Genomic DNA, 13,419 nt, shown 5'->3' on the forward strand with positions numbered 1-13,419 from the left:
TGTTTTTAAAGCATTCGACTTAAACTATGACTCCATTTGCATAATTGTGTCCCTGATGGTCTAGTGGCTAGGATTTGGCGCTTTCACCGCCGCGGCCCGGGTTCAATTCCCGGTCACGGAAATGAGATTTAGAGTTTGGAATTCCAGATCCAACTTTTAATTCAAGCCAAATTGCAGATGTTATGGAATTCCAGATCCAACTTTTAATTCAAGCCAAACTGCAGATGTTTTTAAAGTTTTCGACTTAAATTAAGACTTCATTAGCATAATCATGTCCCTGATGGTCTAGTGGCTAGGATTCGGCGCTCTCACCGCCGCGGCCCGGGTTCAATTCCCGGTCAGGGAAATGAGATTTAGAGTTTGGAATTCCAGATCCAACTTTTAATTCAAGCCAAATTGCAGATGTTATGGAATTCCAGATCCAACTTTTAATTCAAGCCAAACTGCAGATGTTTTTAAAGTTTTCGACTTAAATTAAGACTTCATTAGCATAATCATGCTGATGGTCTAGTGGCTAGGATTCGGCGCTCTCACCGCCGCGGCCCGGGTTCAATTCCCAGTCAGGGAAATGAGATTTAGAGTTTGGAATTCCAGATCCAACTTTTAATTCAAGCCAAACTGCAGATGTTTTGAAAGTTTTCGACTTAAATTAAGACTTCATTAGCATAATCATGTCCCTGATGGTCTAGTGGCTAGGATTCGGCGCTCTCACCGCCGCGGCCCGGGTTCAATTTCCGGTCAGGGAAATGAGATTTGGAGTTTGGAATTCCAGATCCAACTTTTAATTCAAGCCAAACTGCAGATGTTTTTAAAGTATTCGACTTAAACTATGACTTCATTTGCATAATTGTGTCCCTGAGGGTCTAGTGGCTAGGATTTGGCGCTTTCACCGCTGTGGCCCGGGTTCAATTTCCGGTCAGGGAAGTCAGAAATAAAGTGTTAAATTCCTGGTCAGGGAATTCAAGCTTTAACTTTTAATTCAAGCCAAACTGCAGATGTTTTTAATGTATTCGACTTAAACTATGACTTCATTTGCATAATTGTGTCCCTGATGGTCTAGTGGCTAGGATTTGGCGCTTTCACAGCTGTGGCCAGGGTTCAATTTCCGGTCAGGGAAGTCAGAAATAAAGTGTTAAATTCCTGGTCAGGGAATTCAAGCTTTAACTTTTAATTCAAGCCAAACTGCAGATGTTTTTAATGTATTCGACTTAAACTATGACTTCATTTGCATAATCGTGTCCCTGATGGTCTAGTGGCTAGGATTTGGCGCTTTCACCGCCGCGGCCCGGGTTCAATTCCCGGTCAGGGAAATGAGATTTAGAGTTTGGAATTCCAGATCCAACTTTTAATTCAAGCCAAACTGCAGATGTTTTTAAAGCTTTTGACTTAAACTATGACTTCATTTGCATAATCATGTCCCTGATGGTCTAGTGGCTAGGATTCGGTGCTCTCACCGCCGCGGCCCGGGTTCAATTCCCGGTCAGGGAAATGAAATTTAGAGTTTGGAATTCCAGATCCAACTTTTAATTCAAGCCAAACTACAGATGTTTTTAAAGCATTCGACTTAAACTATGACTCCATTTGCATAATTGTGTCCCTGAGGGTCTAGTGGCTAGGATTTGGCGCTTTCACCGCTGTGGCCCGGGTTCAATTTCCGGTCAGGGAAGTCAGAAATAAAGTGTTAAATTCCTGGTCAGGGAATTCAAGCTTTAACTTTTAATTCAAGCCAAACTGCAGATGTTTTTAATGTATTCGACTTAAACTATGACTTCATTTGCATAATTGTGTCCCTGATGGTCTAGTGGCTAGGATTTGGCGCTTTCACAGCTGTGGCCAGGGTTCAATTTCCGGTCAGGGAAGTCAGAAATAAAGTGTTAAATTCCTGGTCAGGGAATTCAAGCTTTAACTTTTAATTCAAGCCAAACTGCAGATGTTTTTAATGTATTCGACTTAAACTATGACTCCATTTGCATAATTGTGTCCCTGATGGTCTAGTGGCTAGGATTTGGCGCTTTCACCGCTGTGGCCCGGGTTCAATTTCCGGTCAGGGAAGTCAGATATAAAGTGTTAATTTCCTGGTCAGGGAATTCAAGCTTTAACTTTTAATTCAAGCCAAACTGCAGATGTTTTTAATGTATTCGACTTAAACTATGACTTCATTTGCATAATTGTGTCCCTGATGTTCTAGTGGCTAGGATTTGGCGCTTTCACCGTCGCGGCCCGGGTTCAATTTCCGGTCAGGGAAATGAGATTTGGAGTTTGGAATTCCAGATCCAACTTTTAATTCAAGCCAAACTGCAGATGTTTTTAAAGTATTCAACTTAAACTATGACTTCATTTGCATAATTGTGTCCCTGAGGGTCTAGTGGCTAGGATTTGGCGCTTTCACCGCTGTGGCCCGGGTTCAATTTCCGGTCAGGGAAGTCAGATATAAAGTGTTAAATTCCTGGTCAGGGAATTCAAGCTTTAACTTTTAATTCAAGCCAAACTGCAGATGTTTTTAATGTATTCGACTTAAACTATGACTTCATTTGCATAATTGTGTCCCTGATGGTCTAGTGGCTAGGATTTGGCGCTTTCACAGCTGTGGCCCGGGTTCAATTTCCGGTCAGGGAAATCAGATATAAAGTGTTAAATTCCTAGTCAGGGAATTGAAGCTCTAAATTTTAATTCAAGCCAAACTACAGATGTTTTTAAAGCATTCGACTTAAACTATGACTCCATTTGCATAATTGTGTCCCTGATGGTCTAGTGGCTAGGATTTGGCGCTTTCACCGCCGCGGCCCGGGTTCAATTCCCGGTCACGGAAATGAGATTTAGAGTTTGGAATTCCAGATCCAACTTTTAATTCAAGCCAAATTGCAGATGTTATGGAATTCCAGATCCAACTTTTAATTCAAGCCAAACTGCAGATGTTTTTAAAGTTTTCGACTTAAATTAAGACTTCATTAGCATAATCATGTCCCTGATGGTCTAGTGGCTAGGATTCGGCGCTCTCACCGCCGCGGCCCGGGTTCAATTCCCGGTCAGGGAAATGAGATTTAGAGTTTGGAATTCCAGATCCAACTTTTAATTCAAGCCAAACTGCAGATGTTTTTAAAGCATTCGACTTAAACTATGACTCCATTTGCATAATTGTGTCCATGATGGTCTAGTGGCTAGGATTTGGCGCTTTCACCGCTGTGGCCCGGGTTCAATTTCCGGTCAGGGAAGTCAGATATAAAGTGTTAAATTCCTGGTCAGGGAATTCAAGCTTTAACTTTTAATTCAAGCCAAACTGCAGATGTTTTTAATGTATTCGACTTAAACTATGACTTCATTTGCATAATTGTGTCCCTGATGGTCTAGTGGCTAGATTTGGCGCTTTCACAAATGTGGCCCGGGTTCAATTTCCGGTCAGGGAAGTCAGATATAAAGTGTTAAATTCCTGGTCAGGGAATTCAAGCTTTAACTTTTAATTCAAGCCAAACTGCAGATGTTTTTAATGTATTCGACTTAAACTATGACTTCATTTGCATAATTGTGTCCCTGATGGTCTAGTGGCTAGGATTTGGCGCTTTCACCGCCGCGGCCCGGGTTCAATTCCCGGTCAGGGAAATGAGATTTAGAGTTTGGAATTCCAGATCCAACTTTTAATTCAAGCCAAATTGCAGATGTTATGGAATTCCAGATCCAACTTTTAATTCAAGCCAAACTGCAGATGTTTTTAAAGTTTTCGACTTAAATTAAGACTTCATTAGCATAATCATGTCCCTGATGGTCTAGTGGCTAGGATTCGGCGCTCTCACCGCCGCGGCCCGGGTTCAATTCCCGGTCAGGGAAATGAGATTTAGAGTTTGGAATTCCAGATCCAACTTTTAATTCAAGCCAAACTGCAGATGTTTTTAAAGCATTCGACTTAAACTATGACTTCATTTGCATAATTGTGTCCCTGAGGGTCTAGTGGCTAGGATTTGGCGCTTTCACAAATGTGGCCCGGGTTCAATTTCCGGTCAGGGAAGTCAGATATAAAGTGTTAAATTCCTGGTCAGGGAATTCAAGCTTTAACTTTTAATTCAAGCCAAACTGCAGATGTTTTTAATGTATTCGACTTAAACTATGACTTCATTTGCATAATTGTGTCCCTGATGGTCTAGTGGCTAGGATTTGGCGCTGTCACAAATGTGGCCCGGGTTCAATTTCCGGTCAGGGAAGTCAGATATAAAGTGTTAAATTCCTGGTCAGGGAATTCAAGCTTTAACTTTTAATTCAAGCCAAACTGCAGATGTTTTTAATGTATTCGACTTAAACTATGACTTCATTTGCATAATTGTGTCCCTGATGGTCTAGTGGCTAGGATTTGGCGCTGTCACAAATGTGGCCCGGGTTCAATTTCCGGTCAGGGAAGTCAGATATAAAGTGTTAAATTCCTGGTCAGGGAATTCAAGCTTTAACTTTTAATTCAAGCCAAACTGCAGATGTTTTTAATGTATTCGACTTAAACTATGACTTCATTTGCATAATTGTGTCCCTGATGGTCTAGTGGCTAGGATTTGGCGCTTTCACCGCCGCGGCCCGGGTTCAATTCCCGGTCAGGGAAATGAGATTTAGAGTTTGGAATTCCAGATCCAACTTTTAATTCAAGCCAAATTGCAGATGTTATGGAATTCCAGATCCAACTTTTAATTCAAGCCAAACTGCAGATGTTTTTAAAGTTTTCGACTTAAATTAAGACTTCATTAGCATAATCATGCTGATGGTCTAGTGGCTAGGATTCGGCGCTCTCACCGCCGCGGCCCGGGTTCAATTCCCGGTCAGGGAAATGAGATTTAGAGTTTGGAATTCCAGATCCAACTTTTAATTCAAGCCAAACTGCAGATGTTTTTAAAGCATTCGACTTAAACTATGACTTCATTTGCATAATTGTGTCCCTGAGGGTCTAGTGGCTAGGATTTGGCGCTTTCACAAATGTGGCCCGGGTTCAATTTCCGGTCAGGGAAGTCAGATATAAAGTGTTAAATTCCTGGTCAGGGAATTCAAGCTTTAACTTTTAATTCAAGCCAAACTGCAGATGTTTTTAATGTATTCGACTTAAACTATGACTTCATTTGCATAATTGTGTCCCTGATGGTCTAGTGGCTAGGATTTGGCGCTGTCACAACTGTGGCCCGGGTTCAATTTCCGGTCAGGGAAATCAGATATAAAGTGTTAAATTCCTAGTCAGGGAATTGAAGCTCTAAATTTTAATTCAAGCCAAACTACAGATGTTTTTAAAGCATTCGACTTAAACTATGACTCCATTTGCATAATTGTGTCCCTGATGGTCTAGTGGCTAGGATTTGGCGCTTTCACCGTGTGGCCCGGGTTCAATTTCCGGTCAGGGAAGTCAGATATAAAGTGTTAAATTCCTGGTCAGGGAATTCAAGCTTTAACTTTTAATTCAAGCCAAACTGCAGATGTTTTTAATGTATTCGACTTAAACTATGACTTCATTTGCATAATTGTGTCCCTGATGGTCTAGTGGCTAGGATTTGGCGCTTTCACAAATGTGGCCCGGGTTCAATTTCCGGTCAGGGAAGTCAGATATAAAGTGTTAAATTCCTGGTCAGGGAATTCAAGCTTTAACTTTTAATTCAAGCCAAACTGCAGATGTTTTTAATGTATTCGACTTAAACTATGACTTCATTTGCATAATTGTGTCCCTGATGGTCTAGTGGCTAGGATTTGGCGCTTTCACCGCCGTGGCCCGGGTTCAATTCCCGGTCAGGGAAATGGGATTTAGAGTTTGGAATTCCAGATCCAACTTTTAATTCAAGCCAAATTGCAGATGTTATGGAATTCCAGATCCAACTTTTAATTCAAGCCAAACTGCAGATGTTTTTAAAGTTTTCGACTTAAATTAAGACTTCATTAGCATAATCATGTCCCTGATGGTCTAGTGGCTAGGATTCGGCGCTCTCACCGCCGCGGCCCGGGTTCAATTCCCGGTCAGGGAAATGAGATTTAGATTTTGGAATTCCAGATCCAACTTTTAATTCAAGCCAAACTGCAGATGTTTTTAAAGTATTCAACTTAAACTATGACTTCATTTGCATAATTGTGTCCCTGAGGGTCTAGTGGCTAGGATTTGGCGCTTTCACCGCTGTGGCCCGGGTTAAATTTCCGGTCAGGGAAGTCAGATATAAAGTGTTAAATTCCTGGTCAGGGAATTCAAGCTTTAACTTTTAATTCAAGCCAAACTGCAGATGTTTTTAATGTATTCGACTTAAACTATGACTTCATTTGCATAATTGTGTCCCTGATGGTCTAGTGGCTAGGATTTGGCTCTTTCACCGCCGCGGCCCGGGTTCAATTCCCGGTCACGGAAATGAGATTTAGAGTTTGGAATTCCAGATCCAACTTTTAATTCAAGCCAAACTGCAGATGTTATGGAATTCCAGATCCAACTTTTAATTCAAGCCAAACTGCAGATGTTTTTAAAGTTTTCGACTTAAATTAAGACTTCATTAGCATAATCATGTCCCTGATGGTCTAGTGGCTAGGATTCGGCGCTCTCACCGCCGCGGCCCGGGTTCAATTCCCGGTCAGGGAAATGAGATTTAGATTTTGGAATTCCAGATCCAACTTTTAATTCAAGCCAAACTGCAGATGTTTTTAAAGTATTCAACTTAAACTATGACTTCATTTGCATAATTGTGTCCCTGAGGGTCTAGTGGCTAGGATTTGGCGCTTTCACCGCTGTGGCCCGGGTTCAATTTCCGGTCAGGGAAGTCAGATATAAAGTGTTAAATTCCTGGTCAGGGAATTCAAGCTTTAACTTTTAATTCAAGCCAAACTGCAGATGTTTTTAATGTATTCGACTTAAACTATGACTTCATTTGCATAATTGTGTCCCTGATGGTCTAGTGGCTAGGATTTGGCTCTTTCACCGCCGCGGCCCGGGTTCAATTCCCGGTCACGGAAATGAGATTTAGAGTTTGGAATTCCAGATCCAACTTTTAATTCAAGCCAAATTGCAGATGTTCTCGAATTCCAGATCCATCTTTTAATTCAAGCCAAACTGCAGATGTTTTTAAAGTTTTCGACTTAAATTAAGACTTCATTAGCATAATCATGTCCCTGATGGTCTAGTGGCTAGGATTCGGCGCTCTCACCGCCGCGGCCCGGGTTCAATTCCCGGTCAGGGAAATGAGATTTAGAGTTTGGAATTCCAGATCCAACTTTTAATTCAAGCCAAACTGCAGATGTTTTTAAAGCATTCGACTTAAACTATGACTTCATTTGCATAATTGTGTCCCTGAGGGTCTAGTGGCTAGGATTTGGCGCTTTCACCGCTGTGGCCAGGGTTCAATTTCCGGTCAGGGAAGTCAGATATAAAGTGTTAAATTCCTGGTCAGGGAATTCCAGCTTTAACTTTTAATTCAAGCCAAACTGCAGATGTTTTTAATGTATTCGACTTAAACTATGACTTCATTTGCATAATTGTGTCCCTGATGGTCTAGTGGCTAGGATTTGGCGCTTTCACAAATGTGGCCCGGGTTCAATTTCCGGTCAGGGAAGTCAGATATAAAGTGTTAAATTCCTGGTCAGGGAATTCCAGCTTTAACTTTTAATTCAAGCCAAACTGCAGATGTTTTTAAAGTATTCGACTTAAACTATGACTTCATTTGCATAATTGTGTCCCTGATGTTCTAGTGGCTAGGATTTGGCGCTTTCACAAATGTGGCCCGGGTTCAATTTCCGGTCAGGGAAGTCAGATATAAAGTGTTAAATTCCTGGTCAGGGAATTCAAGCTTTAACTTTTAATTCAAGCCAAACTGCAGATGTTTTTAAAGTATTCGACTTAAACTATGACTTCATTTGCATAATTGTGTCCCTGATGTTCTAGTGGCTAGGATTTGGCGCTTTCACCGTCGCGGCCCGGGTTCAATTTCCGGTCAGGGAAGTCAGATATAAAGTGTTAAATTCCTGGTCAGGGAATTCAAGCTTTAACTTTTAATTCAAGCCAAACTGCAGATGTTTTTAAAGTTTTCGACTTAAATTAAGACTTCATTAGCATAATCATGTCCCTGATGGTCTAGTGGCTAGGATTCGGCGCTCTCACCGCCGCGGCCCGGGTTCAATTCCCGGTCAGGGAAATGAGATTTAGATTTTGGAATTCCAGATCCAACTTTTAATTCAAGCCAAACTGCAGATGTTTTTAAAGTGTTCAACTTAAACTATAACTTCATTTGCATAATTGTGTCCCTGAGGGTCTAGTGGCTAGGATTTGGCGCTTTCACCGCTGTGGCCCGGGTTCAATTTCCGGTCAGGGAAGTCAGATATAAAGTGTTAAATTCCTGGTCAGGGAATTCCAGCTTTAACTTTTAATTCAAGCCAAACTGCAGATGTTTTTAATGTATTCGACTTAAACTATGACTTCATTTGCATAATTGTGTCCCTGATGGTCTAGTGGCTAGGATTTGGCTCTTTCACCGCCGCGGCCCGGGTTCAATTCCTGGTCACGGAAATGAGATTTAGAGTTTGGAATTCCAGATCCAACTTTTAATTCAAGCCAAATTGCAGATGTTATGGAATTCCAGATCCATCTTTTAATTCAAGCCAAACTGCAGATGTTTTTAAAGTTTTCGACTTAAATTAAGACTTCATTAGCACTAATCATGTCCCTGATGGTCTAGTGGCTAGGATTCGGCGCTCTCACCGCCGCGGCCCGGGTTCAATTCCCGGTCAGGGAAATGAGATTTAGAGTTTGGAATTCCAGATCCAACTTTTAATTCAAGCCAAACTGCAGATGTTTTTAAAGCATTCGACTTAAACTATGACTTCATTAGCATAATCATGTCCCTGATGGTCTAGTGGCTAGGATTCGGCGCTCTCACCGCCGTGGCCCGGGTTCAATTCCCGGTCAGGGAAATGAGATTTAGAGTTTGGAATTCCAGATCCAACTTTTAATTCAAGACAAACTGCAGATGTTTTTAAAGCATTCGACTTAAACTATGACTTCATTTGCATAATTGTGTCCCTGAGGGTCTAGTGGCTAGGATTTGGCGCTTTCACCGCTGTGGCCAGGGTTCAATTTCCGGTCAGGTGTTAAATAAAGTGTTAAATTCCTGGTCAGGGGAATTCCAGCTTTAACTTTTAATTCAAGCCAAACTGCAGATGTTTTTAATGTATTCGACTTAAACTATGACTTCATTTGCATAATTGTGTCCCTGATGGTCTAGTGGCTAGGATTTGGCGCTTTCACAAATGTGGCCCGGGTTCAATTTCCGGTCAGGGAAGTCAGATATAAAGTGTTAAATTCCTGGTCAGGGAATTCCAGCTTTAACTTTTAATTCAAGCCAAACTGCAGATGTTTTTAAAGTATTCGACTTAAACTATGACTTCATTTGCATAATTGTGTCCCTGATGTTCTAGTGGCTAGGATTTGGCGCTTTCACAAATGTGGCCCGGGTTCAATTTCCGGTCAGGGAAGTCAGATATAAAGTGTTAAATTCCTGGTCAGGGAATTCAAGCTTTAACTTTTAATTCAAGCCAAACTGCAGATGTTTTTAAAGTATTCGACTTAAACTATGACTTCATTTGCATAATTGTGTCCCTGATGTTCTAGTGGCTAGGATTTGGCGCTTTCACCGTCGCGGCCCGGGTTCAATTTCCGGTCAGGGAAGTCAGATATAAAGTGTTAAATTCCTGGTCAGGGAATTCAAGCTTTAACTTTTAATTCAAGCCAAACTGCAGATGTTTTTAAAGTTTTCGACTTAAATTAAGACTTCATTAGCATAATCATGTCCCTGATGGTCTAGTGGCTAGGATTCGGCGCTCTCACCGCCGCGGCCCGGGTTCAATTCCCGGTCAGGGAAATGAGATTTAGATTTTGGAATTCCAGATCCAACTTTTAATTCAAGCCAAACTGCAGATGTTTTTAAAGTGTTCAACTTAAACTATGACTTCATTTGCATAATTGTGTCCCTGAGGGTCTAGTGGCTAGGATTTGGCGCTTTCACCGCTGTGGCCCGGGTTCAATTTCCGGTCAGGGAAGTCAGATATAAAGTGTTAAATTCCTGGTCAGGGAATTCAAGCTTTAACTTTTAATTCAAGCCAAACTGCAGATGTTTTTAATGTATTCGACTTAAACTATGACTTCATTTGCATAATTGTGTCCCTGATGGTCTAGTGGCTAGGATTTGGCTCTTTCACCGCCGCGGCCCGGGTTCAATTCCTGGTCACGGAAATGAGATTTAGAGTTTGGAATTCCAGATCCAACTTTTAATTCAAGCCAAATTGCAGATGTTATGGAATTCCAGATCCAACTTTTAATTCAAGCCAAACTGCAGATGTTTTTAAAGTTTTCGACTTAAATTAAGACTTCATTAGCATAATCATGTCCCTGATGGTCTAGTGGCTAGGATTCGGCGCTCTCACCGCCGCGGCCCGTGTTCAATTCCCGGTCAGGGAAATGAGATTTAGAGTTTGGAATTCCAGATCCAACTTTTAATTCAAGCCAAACTGCAGATGTTTTTAAAGCATTCGACTTAAACTATGACTTCATTTGCATAATTGTGTCCCTGAGGGTCTAGTGGCTAGGATTTGGCGCTTTCACCGCTGTGGCCAGGGTTCAATTTCCGGTCAGGGAAGTCAGATATAAAGTGTTAAATTCCTGGTCAGGGAATTCCAGCTTTAACTTTTAATTCAAGCCAAACTGCAGATGTTTTTAAAGTATTCGACTTAAACTATGACTTCATTTGCATAATTGTGTCCCTGATGTTCTAGTGGCTAGGATTTGGCGCTTTCACCGTCGCGGCCCGGGTTCAATTTCCGGTCAGGGAAGTCAGATATAAAGTGTTAAATTCCTGGTCAGGGAATTCAAGCTTTAACTTTTAATTCAAGCCAAACTGCAGATGTTTTTAAAGTATTCGACTTAAACTATGACTTCATTTGCATAATTGTGTCCCTGATGTTCTAGTGGCTAGGATTTGGCGCTTTCACCGTCGCGGCCCGGGTTCAATTTCCGGTCAGGGAAGTCAGATATAAAGTGTTAAATTCCTGGTCAGGGAATTCAAGCTTTAACTTTTAATTCAAGCCAAACTGCAGATGTTTTTAATGTATTCGACTTAAACTATGACTTCATTTGCATAATTGTGTCCCTGATGGTCTATTGGCTAGGATTTGGCGCTGTCACAGCTGTGGCCCGGGTTCAATTTCCGGTCAGGGAAATCAGATATAAAGTGTTAAATTCCTAGTCAGGGAATTGAAGCTCTAAATTTTAATTCAAGCCAAACTACAGATGTTTTTAAAGCATTCGACTTAAACTATGACTCCATTTGCATAATTGTGTCCCTGATGGTCTAGTGGCTAGGATTTGGCGCTTTCACCGCTGTGGCTCGGGTTCAATTTCCGGTCAGGGAAGTCAGATATAAAGTGTTAAATTCCTGGTCAGGGAATTCAAGCTTTAACTTTTAATTCAAGCCAAACTGCAGATGTTTTTAAAGTTTTCGACTTAAATTAAGACTTCATTAGCATAATCATGTCCCTGATGGTCTAGTGGCTAGGATTCGGCGCTCTCACCGCCGCGGCCCGGGTTCAATTCCCGGTCAGGGAAATGAGATTTAGATTTTGGAATTCCAGATCCAACTTTTAATTCAAGCCAAACTGCAGATGTTTTTAAAGTATTCAACTTAAACTATGACTTCATTTGCATAATTGTGTCCCTGAGGGTCTAGTGGCTAGGATTTGGCGCTTTCACCGCTGTGGCCAGGGTTCAATTCCCGGTCAGGGAAATCAGATATAAAGTGTTAAATTCCTGGTCAGGGAATTCCAGCTTTAACTTTTAATTCAAGCCAAACTGCAGATGTTTTTAAAGTATTCAACTTAAACTATGACTTCATTTGCATAATTGTGTCCCTGAGGGTCTAGTGGCTAGGATTCGGCGCTCTCACCGCCGTGGCCCGGGTTCAATTCCCGGTCAGGGAAATGAGATTTAGAGTTTGGAATTCCAGATCCAACTTTTAATTCAAGCCAAACTGCAGATGTTTTTAAAGCATTCGACTTAAACTATGACTTCATTTGCATAATTGTGTCCCTGAGGGTCTAGTGGCTAGGATTTGGCGCTTTCACCGCTGTGGCCAGGGTTCAATTTCCGGTCAGGGAAGTCAGATATAAAGTGTTAAATTCCTGGTCAGGGAATTCCAGCTTTAACTTTTAATTCAAGCCAAACTGCAGATGTTTTTAATGTATTCGACTTAAACTATGACTTCATTTGCATAATTGTGTCCCTGATGGTCTAGTGGCTAGGATTTGGCGCTTTCACAAATGTGGCCCGGGTTCAATTTCCGGTCAGGGAAGTCAGATATAAAGTGTTAAATTCCTGGTCAGGGAATTCAAGCTTTAACTTTTAATTCAAGCCAAACTGCAGATGTTTTTAAAGCATTCGACTTAAACTATGACTTCATTTGCATAATTGTGTCCCTGAGGGTCTAGTGGCTAGGATTTGGCGCTTTCACCGCTGTGGCCAGGGTTCAATTTCCGGTCAGGGAAGTCAGATATAAAGTGTTAAATTCCTGGTCAGGGAATTCAAGCTTTAACTTTTAATTCAAGCCAAACTGCAGATGTTTTTAATGTATTTGACTTAAACTATGACTTCATTTGCATAATTGTGTCCCTGATGGTCTAGTGGCTAGGATTTGGCGCTTTCACCGCCGCGGCCCGGGTTCAATTCCCGGTCAGGGAAATGAGATTTAGAGTTTGGAATTCCAGATCCAACTTTTAATTCAAGCCAAATTGCAGATGTTATGGAATTCCAGATCCAACTTTTAATTCAAGCCAAACTGCAGATGTTTTTAAAGTTTTCGACTTAAATTAAGACTTCATTAGCATAATCATGTCCCTGATGGTCTAGTGGCTAGGATTCGGCGCTCTCACCGCCGCGGCCCGTGTTCAATTCCCGGTCAGGGAAATGAGATTTAGAGTTTGGAATTCCAGATCCAACTTTTAATTCAAGCCAAACTGCAGATGTTTTTAAAGCATTCGACTTAAACTATGACTTCATTTGCATAATTGTGTCCCTGAGGGTCTAGTGGCTAGGATTTGGCGCTTTCACCGCTGTGGCCAGGGTTCAATTTCCGGTCAGGGAAGTCAGATATAAAGTGTTAAATTCCTGGTCAGGGAATTCCAGCTTTAACTTTTAATTCAAGCCAAACTGCAGATGTTTTTAAAGTATTCGACTTAAACTATGACTTCATTTGCATAATTGTGTCCCTGATGTTCTAGTGGCTAGGATTTGGCGCTTTCACCGTCGCGGCCCGGGTTCAATTTCCGGTCAGGGAAGTCAGATATAAAGTGTTAAATTCCTGGTCAGGGAATTCAAGCTTTAACTTTTAATTCAAGCCAAACTGCAGATGTTTTTAAAGTATTCGACTTAAACTATGACTTCATTTGCATAAT

The 13,419-nt window shown here is 41.4% G+C and overlaps 19 non-coding genes across 19 annotated transcripts; all 19 read left to right on the top strand.

Moving 5' to 3' along the window:
- Positions 1-49: 49 nt before the first annotated feature.
- On the top strand, positions 50-121 carry trnae-uuc (transfer RNA glutamic acid (anticodon UUC)). The gene has a single exon. It is a non-coding gene; the product is annotated as a tRNA-Glu (tRNA).
- Positions 122-274: 153 nt separating this feature from the next.
- Positions 275-346, top strand: trnae-cuc (transfer RNA glutamic acid (anticodon CUC)). Its single transcript has one exon. It is a non-coding gene; the product is annotated as a tRNA-Glu (tRNA).
- An 892-nt stretch (positions 347-1,238) lies between these two features.
- On the top strand, positions 1,239-1,310 carry trnae-uuc (transfer RNA glutamic acid (anticodon UUC)). Its single transcript has one exon. It is a non-coding gene; the product is annotated as a tRNA-Glu (tRNA).
- A 106-nt stretch (positions 1,311-1,416) lies between these two features.
- trnae-cuc (transfer RNA glutamic acid (anticodon CUC)) lies at positions 1,417-1,488 on the top strand. Its single transcript has one exon. It is a non-coding gene; the product is annotated as a tRNA-Glu (tRNA).
- Positions 1,489-2,737: 1,249 nt separating this feature from the next.
- On the top strand, positions 2,738-2,809 carry trnae-uuc (transfer RNA glutamic acid (anticodon UUC)). The gene has a single exon. It is a non-coding gene; the product is annotated as a tRNA-Glu (tRNA).
- A 153-nt stretch (positions 2,810-2,962) lies between these two features.
- Positions 2,963-3,034, top strand: trnae-cuc (transfer RNA glutamic acid (anticodon CUC)). Its single transcript has one exon. It is a non-coding gene; the product is annotated as a tRNA-Glu (tRNA).
- Positions 3,035-3,525: 491 nt separating this feature from the next.
- trnae-uuc (transfer RNA glutamic acid (anticodon UUC)) lies at positions 3,526-3,597 on the top strand. The gene has a single exon. It is a non-coding gene; the product is annotated as a tRNA-Glu (tRNA).
- Positions 3,598-3,750: 153 nt separating this feature from the next.
- trnae-cuc (transfer RNA glutamic acid (anticodon CUC)) lies at positions 3,751-3,822 on the top strand. Its single transcript has one exon. It is a non-coding gene; the product is annotated as a tRNA-Glu (tRNA).
- Positions 3,823-4,507: 685 nt separating this feature from the next.
- On the top strand, positions 4,508-4,579 carry trnae-uuc (transfer RNA glutamic acid (anticodon UUC)). Its single transcript has one exon. It is a non-coding gene; the product is annotated as a tRNA-Glu (tRNA).
- Positions 4,580-5,678: 1,099 nt separating this feature from the next.
- trnae-uuc (transfer RNA glutamic acid (anticodon UUC)) lies at positions 5,679-5,750 on the top strand. Its single transcript has one exon. It is a non-coding gene; the product is annotated as a tRNA-Glu (tRNA).
- Positions 5,751-5,903: 153 nt separating this feature from the next.
- On the top strand, positions 5,904-5,975 carry trnae-cuc (transfer RNA glutamic acid (anticodon CUC)). The gene has a single exon. It is a non-coding gene; the product is annotated as a tRNA-Glu (tRNA).
- Positions 5,976-6,499: 524 nt separating this feature from the next.
- trnae-cuc (transfer RNA glutamic acid (anticodon CUC)) lies at positions 6,500-6,571 on the top strand. The gene has a single exon. It is a non-coding gene; the product is annotated as a tRNA-Glu (tRNA).
- A 524-nt stretch (positions 6,572-7,095) lies between these two features.
- On the top strand, positions 7,096-7,167 carry trnae-cuc (transfer RNA glutamic acid (anticodon CUC)). Its single transcript has one exon. It is a non-coding gene; the product is annotated as a tRNA-Glu (tRNA).
- An 878-nt stretch (positions 7,168-8,045) lies between these two features.
- trnae-cuc (transfer RNA glutamic acid (anticodon CUC)) lies at positions 8,046-8,117 on the top strand. The gene has a single exon. It is a non-coding gene; the product is annotated as a tRNA-Glu (tRNA).
- Positions 8,118-8,642: 525 nt separating this feature from the next.
- On the top strand, positions 8,643-8,714 carry trnae-cuc (transfer RNA glutamic acid (anticodon CUC)). The gene has a single exon. It is a non-coding gene; the product is annotated as a tRNA-Glu (tRNA).
- Positions 8,715-8,820: 106 nt separating this feature from the next.
- On the top strand, positions 8,821-8,892 carry trnae-cuc (transfer RNA glutamic acid (anticodon CUC)). The gene has a single exon. It is a non-coding gene; the product is annotated as a tRNA-Glu (tRNA).
- Positions 8,893-9,767: 875 nt separating this feature from the next.
- trnae-cuc (transfer RNA glutamic acid (anticodon CUC)) lies at positions 9,768-9,839 on the top strand. Its single transcript has one exon. It is a non-coding gene; the product is annotated as a tRNA-Glu (tRNA).
- A 1,667-nt stretch (positions 9,840-11,506) lies between these two features.
- trnae-cuc (transfer RNA glutamic acid (anticodon CUC)) lies at positions 11,507-11,578 on the top strand. Its single transcript has one exon. It is a non-coding gene; the product is annotated as a tRNA-Glu (tRNA).
- A 1,056-nt stretch (positions 11,579-12,634) lies between these two features.
- On the top strand, positions 12,635-12,706 carry trnae-uuc (transfer RNA glutamic acid (anticodon UUC)). Its single transcript has one exon. It is a non-coding gene; the product is annotated as a tRNA-Glu (tRNA).
- The last annotated feature ends 713 nt before the right edge of the window (positions 12,707-13,419 follow it).

This window comes from Gasterosteus aculeatus, chromosome 4 (assembly GCF_964276395.1).
Source record: "Gasterosteus aculeatus chromosome 4, fGasAcu3.hap1.1, whole genome shotgun sequence".
Taxonomy (NCBI): domain Eukaryota; kingdom Metazoa; phylum Chordata; class Actinopteri; order Perciformes; family Gasterosteidae; genus Gasterosteus; species Gasterosteus aculeatus.